Genomic DNA, 7,644 nt, shown 5'->3' on the forward strand with positions numbered 1-7,644 from the left:
GCCCAACAGAATAGAATCACTTCTGCCATTTACAGGATTCAAATCGTAAACCTTCTAATTGCTGGTGTTGATCCCCTAGCCTCAGAGCTACCACTCCATTGTAAAGTAGGCTATAAAAATTATTCATTTTGCACCTTATGAAAAGGCCTTGAAATCCTCAAATCCATTACTATTCACTGTGGAACGTCACCTGGAATATATTGAATTAGAATTTAAAATTGTACACAATACGTTCAACTTCTGTGTTGAGTAGTATTAAAAAGTAGATCTGGAGTTTACATTTTTTATTATTGCTTCTTTGAATAAGACATCATTACCATTAACTCCTATCTTAATTAAAGCAAAAGGAATATGTGAGAGTAATAATATGACAAGAGAATATGGAAAGTTAGCTACACATTACTAGAATCTTCATTGACCCCATTTTTTGACTCTTTTTCCAATTTTCTAGATAATACAGAGGATGAAATAGCTAGTTACCAAGTTACAGATAATTGTAATACTTTTTATACATTACCTGCACAGCTCATTCTAATAAAGCAAATAGTCTAAGCCCCCCCAAAAGGAATATAATACCTCATCAGATGATGGGTCAAATTTGTAAAGAATGTGTAACTTCCTTACAAACTACACATTAAAGTATAAGCTGTTTTATATCAGGCTTGGAGGAGACCCGCAAAAATACCACATCAGTACTTGGAAGGAACTCATCATGGATGAAGCTCACATTGTTTTACTGCTTTACCAATTGCATTGCTGATACTGAAGAATAAATAATGGCTATGTGTATAAGGCATTCCTTACTTGTTTTCACTATGCAACAAGAAAATTTGAATTGATCAATTTAAATTTTTATAAGCATGACATATTGTGCTTATGACACTGTTGAATATGACCTTTTCATTAGAATGTTATACTACAGGACAATCAAGACAGATACTATACTAATGTACCGTGTGTATATATATATATATACAGTATATATATATATATATATATATATATATATATGAATTAGGGCGAAACACGTGTCGTGTACTCTTTGCATTATTTGAAAACTATTTCAACCATTCTATGATCTGCTTCTCGCAACTGAAGGAGGGCACCGTGGCGGATGTTAGCCGACTTGCTGACCAACCACAAGTGTTACCTGGTAGGTAACCACCCATACAATCAGATTGTGATTCAGACTACGAATGCCGTGAATGTAATTACCCCGATCTACATACTGTCAAATAAACGAACCACACGCCGTGGCGCAATGTTAGGGGCTTCGCCTCTAGTGCTGATGCCCGAAGTTCGATTCCCGAGAGGGAGTGCAGTGAGTGTGTACACCTGATGAGCCCAGAATAAGGGCGAAACACGTGTCGCGTACTCTTTGCATTATTTGAAAGTCAACTATTTCAACCATTCTATGGTCTGCTTCTCGCAACTGAAGGAGGGCACCGTGGCGGATGTTAGCCGACTTACTGACCAACCACAAGCGTTACCTGGTAGGTAATCACCCATACAATTAGATTGTGATTCAGACTACGAATGCCGTGAATATATATATATATATATATATATATATATATATATATATATATATATATATATATATATACTTTATATATATATATATATATATATATATATATATATATATATATAAATAGCATCTGTATACTGTACATATATAGATATATATATATATATATATATATATATATATATATATATAAATAGCATCTGTATACTGTACATATATAGATATATATAGATATCTCTCTATTATATAAAAAATCCTGGGATGAGACAAGGCTTTTTAGTTTGGGACGAGATGTGACTTTTTAAGAGAGATACTTTCAAGTCCCGTGAGATAAGACTTTGTGCCAAGAGATTTAACCATGCCCGGGGTTCAGAAATAACTGACAAAAAGTAGATGACAAAGTAGAATGTTGTAAAGAGGTTCAAAAACGTTGGCACAGAGCATGCAGAGCTGGTTAGAGATAATGAAAGTACTAAAATTCAAAAATCTCAAAAAATGATAGTAAAGATTGCATTAGCGCAAACAAATGGAAATTATTACTCGGTGAAATAACAGAACATCAAAAAGAGATCGACTATATTGTTAGGATTTAAACTTTAACTTGGAGACTTGTAGATCATCATTCGTTTTGACATCAGGGAAAAGTAGTGTTTCTTCCCACTGTAGAGGCCTATCCGAGAGAATGAAAAGATTTGTTGCTTGGTGAAAGTGAAATACACATACGTGAGTGGCAGAGATGCGAAGTGGCTGGTGCATAGCGCAGGATGGGGTGTTGGTAAACGAAGTGAGCAGGAGGCAAAGCTCCCTAGTAAATTGTAAAATAGAAGACAAGATAAAGTGTTGGTGCATGTTGAAGGTGAAGCCCATATAACTGATACAAATTTGCAAATGATCTTACAGACGGGTCAAACACTAGACTGATTCAAAATGGCAGTGACACCCCTTAAGAAGAAACAGGCCTGAAGGGATGGGGCCAGCAAACCGTGACCCGGAAGTGACATCACTGGGACTACTGGTCTTCTTATCTATAGGGGAGAAAGGAGGAGAAGCATTAGGTAACAGCCCCTGCCTTCAGCTTGGGGTGGAATTACCATTAGATAAGTGCATGTGTGACAATATACACATACTGTATACTGTATATATGGTATTTTTATTTACATCATTTGTAACAGTTCCAATTTACAGTATGTATTTACATATATTGTACATGCTCTGAGTTAGAATACACTGATAAGCAATTTGACATCTCCTTGCAACTTCATTTCAGAACACTGAAATAAAATGAGAACTGTTAAGATCTGGGAGAACTAGTGGACTTGTGGTATTTGTGAAGGATGGTTTGCAAGGCTATTGATTTGTTAGTGAGGATGGATTGAAATGGACAGTTCTACATCACTTGCTAAAAGTTTTAACCAATTGTTTCGACTGGATAAAGTACATTGAAGAGCCTGCACTCTGTTAGAGCACACATCTGACTTCAATTGAATACATTAGAAAATGAAGAACAAAGCCTTGGTTTGATTCTGAAATGTTGTATTGACATCAAATATTCTATTAGTTAAGTAAACGATCTTCACACTACCACTAAAAAGGTGCAACAAATGAAATGGTTTTGAATTGTGGTGATGGAGAGGATCAATATACATACCATGGACTACAATACAGACAAATCAGTCACATTTGGTTTATCACTCTGCAGTTATATAATGTAGTGTCGAACTAAAACTATAATGTACAATTATGAAATGAGAAAAGAAGGTAGAATCGAGGGAACTATGAGGCTTGGAAAAGATGCAGTTACTGTAAAAGGTGTTACTATTTTCAAAATTTTCATAGTTTAAGTGTCATGGAGGGGATGGACATCCTGACATCCCTGGAAGTGTCCCAGCTTGGTCACCTGCAGGGATTCATGGGAGGTAGAGCTCAGAAGTGCAACACTGCTGGGGTCCCTGGATGTTGCAAGGAGGTGGTGTCACCTGTCGTGTGGGGGATGGAACTGCTCTCGGCCTCCAGCTTCTGCACATCCATCCCCTGTCACCTTCCAACTTGGCAAGAGGTTAAGCCGTCGTCCAGCAGGTATGCCCGTCTGTCCTCCATGGAACTCGCAATAATCTTTTTAATACTATCTTTCTATATCCTCCTTGAGCATTTTATCTCAGATTATTTTTTAAGTACTTTCAGAGAGCAGTAGTTCAATCTAAACATTTTTAAGTGATGCTTTCATAGTTTTTCGGTGGAGCAAGCAATCAAAAATTCAGCTTTACAATGACTTAAGATGCACTTTGTTGGGCTTTAACACAGTAATCCTCTTTGTTTTACTTTATTTTATTTTAGACACACAGAGCCAGCCCTCAGTGCCACTCAGCTCCTGTATGTGACAGATGGTCTTGAAGAATATTAAGTCATGAAAATCTAGAATCTGTTGCCAGCTTAAATAGGCTACCCAAGTCTTGGTTGGCCCATCTTCTAACTTGTAGCTGCTGCCAGCTCATACCACTGTCATAGCATTATCCAGCTGGCCTACAAGCAGTACTGGCAGCGTGTTCAGAGAATATCTTTGGCAAACATATGTCTGTTTTACAAATGCGTCTTGTATCTGAATTGTACAATTCATTTTCACTGGAAGCATTAATATCCTCTTTATGTATCGTTGGTAAATAATGAATTAATATTAAATTATGAGTTATATGTATTTGAACACATTATATAAAAATATAATTTTAAGCCTGTTTCATATATTAAGCTGTCTTTACTGTAAACATCTTTATGCCTGACAATAATTCACTAATGGTTCTTCAGGAGTTAGAGTGACTTCAATGCCAATTAATGATGAGCTGAAAGCAGCTATGAGTGAACCTGTATTTGCTATAAAACTTGAAATGTGCAAATTATTCTTTTCAGATGTAAAACCAAATAATCATACTGATCCAGCCATCAACGTTACATGCAGTACTACACATCCATTAGTTTAGATTTCATGCCTAGCCACTGACTTGGTAAAGGTTGCGACTTTTTGTACTTTTGAATTTTTTGGTTGCACACATTTTCAGTTTCAATTATTGTATTATCATCAGTATATTCAAGAAAATCTCCACCTTAGACCTTAAAAGTAGCTGCTATTGTAAAATCTTCATCTACCCATCCATCACTCCTTTACCTGCATAGTCTAGTAAAGTGTCTCTGGGAGAGACACTAGTAAATCACACAAGCACTCGCTCACACAGGGCCAATTTTAAGTATCTAATTAACACGACACGTGTGTGTTTTGGATGAAAGAGAAAACCAGAAAGAAATAATGGAGAAAACCTATAAAGAAGTGTAAGCTCAAGATCAGCCAACTTCTGCACCATCACACCATGCAATTTTGTATGCATTGTAGATGTGTTTTGTTTTAAATATTTTATTTAATTTTTATATTACTTTTCGGATCCTTTATATTATTAAATTTGTTTAATATCCACAATAGGTCTAATCTCACATAAATTTGTTGGGTGAGGTAAGCAGTTACTAATATCTGTTATTTTCTTTCACTCCACAGTTGTATTGCATGTCCTTCTTTTAGTGTCTGTGGCCAGGGCACTTATTTGTTTCTTTTCTTACCAGATTGTCCTTTACTGTTATTCCTGCCTCACACTAATTTCCATTTTCATTTCACCTGTCAGTACATGTGTAATTGTATGTTGTATATACTGTATATATATTGATATTCTGTTATGGTTTATTTATTTTGTTTGTTATTTATTTATTTCTTATAGCTTTTTGTTTGCCAAATCAGTGGTCTTGGCCCCAATTAAGGATTGATGACCAAAATATGCAAGAAGTGAAAAATAATGGAGTTAAATAAATAACAGTTGTTACGAGGTAATAGACTAGTCAACAAGGAAATGAAGAAATTAAGCAAAACAAACTAAACATAATAAATCAGCTAATTCGCCAAATTTAAAATAGAAAAACAACACACTGCTACGAGCTGTGGAATCCGTCCTAGGCTACAACTTCTTCTCACACATCTGTTGTGTTGCTTGTTTCATTCTGGCCTTCCTAACGCAGGCACCTGTTGCTGCTGATTTTGCTCATAGAAGACTGTTAGAGCTAATCACTTTGGACACAAGCTTCCTGCCTTCTTGATGTTTTGTGAAAACATCACAAGGTTTGCTGTTTGTTTAAAATATATGTGGTAACTTATAATGCACAGCATAGATAATGTGCTGTAATGACAGTTTTATAGCAGGTGATTAATTTCCCATCGAATTATATATTACCCATCAGGCCCACCCAGTTTGCAGTTTCTGACTGTGCCCCAATCTGTCCATTTTATAACCATTTTAATCAAGAAACCCTAAAATGCATTTCAAAAGTATTCAGTGAGAAGTCAAGCAAAATGACACCTTTTATTGGCTAACTAAAAAGATTACAATATGCAAGTTTTCGAGGCAACTTGGGCCCCTTCTTCGGGCAAGATGTAATCAAGGGAGGGAGTTGCCTCGAAAACTTGCATATTGTAATCTTTTTAGTTAGCCAATAAAATGTGTCATTTTGCTTGACTTCTCACTAAATTCATAATGGCTAACACAGTACAACACCCTAGTACTACAGAAGTTTTCAGCAAAATTTTGGAGTGCCATGTTTACAAAATCAGAATTTAAAATTGTCATTCTCTATTTTGGGATTGTATTTTTTTACTAGAAGGCATCTCTTGTGGTATAAAAACATAGCTAAAGCAGGCTAGCTGTATGTTAACTTGCTTGCCAGTCAGCTAGCCTGCTTTAGCTATGTTTCTATACCACAAGAGATAACTTCTAGTAAAAAAATACAATCCCGAAATAGAGAATGACAATTTTAAATTCTGATTCAGTGACCTAAATTTTTTCTTGTCTCCATCCTCTAACTTGTGGATTTTAACCACCTTTTCAAGGAATTGCTTGGACTATTGTTTTGTCTTGTGTAGGTTAGGTCACAATATTGACTCACCACTGAAACACTGTGACTACAAACAGTGATCTCCATTTAACTAATTATGCGACTTCTAAAACCAACTGGCTGAACCAGTGAGGATTTAGGTGTGTCGTATTAAAGCAAGTGAGTACTTTTGTAATCAATTATTTTGTGTTTTATATCTGAAATTAATTTAGAGCACTTTGAAGAAATCTGTTTTTACTTTAACATTGAAGAGCCTTTATCTGTTTATCAGAGCAGAAGACAAATAGAAGACAAATGAAATCCATTGTGATTCATTGTTGTATAACAATAAAATGTAAAAACTTTCAAGGGGGTGAATACTTTTTTATGGGTACTGTATATATCGTCGCACGTACATGCTTAGAGAGCATCAAAATGGCTCAAATGAGGCAAAAACATCAATCACAGAACAAGAGAAAGCGATCACTAATAACTTCTTCTCTCTTCTCACGGAGAACAGAGGATGAGTCCAGGGACGCACCATAGCATCTCATTTATGGTAGGCAGGAAAGTATTATGATTACCCAAGGACCACTTGGCGTTGGGGCCTCGAAGCCTGGAATATTAAGGGCCCACAGGGACTGTTTATGTACAGGGCCCAGAGTTCTGTGCTACACCCCTGCCCAGGAACTACCTAAACTAGTGAGGAACCAACAATAGCTAAGCATTTTGGACTCCATTCATGTCGAGAGCAAAACATTTGTGAAGACCTGAGATGTTGTACCTTTAGGATTCTTTTTTCTACTTTCAGTTTCATTATTAAACGAGGCACCTAGCTGGACCCCAGCTGTCTACAGTACCCTGTTTTTGTTTACAGAATTACAATTTATGTATGTGCGTGTGTTGCACTAGATGTATGTTCTAGTATTTATTGTCTTGTTTTAGTATTCATTTGTTGGTATTGTTTTTTTCTGTTGGAGGCATAAAAGAATTTCATTGTACTATGTATATATGCTGTTATGGACTGGCTCCCTGTCCAGATTTTCTTCCAGCCTTGCACCCTGTGCTGACTGGGATAGGCTCCAGCACCCCCTGCAAACCTGTTCAGGTTAGAAAATGACTGACTGTGTACATATGAAAATGATTTCAACCTTGAACTAGAATGTGCTACTTGTGGCGATCTGGAAGGATTATCATTCATTGGGTCACAAAAG

The sequence above is a fragment of the Erpetoichthys calabaricus genome, chromosome 3, assembly GCF_900747795.2.
Source record: "Erpetoichthys calabaricus chromosome 3, fErpCal1.3, whole genome shotgun sequence".
NCBI lineage: Eukaryota > Metazoa > Chordata > Cladistia > Polypteriformes > Polypteridae > Erpetoichthys > Erpetoichthys calabaricus.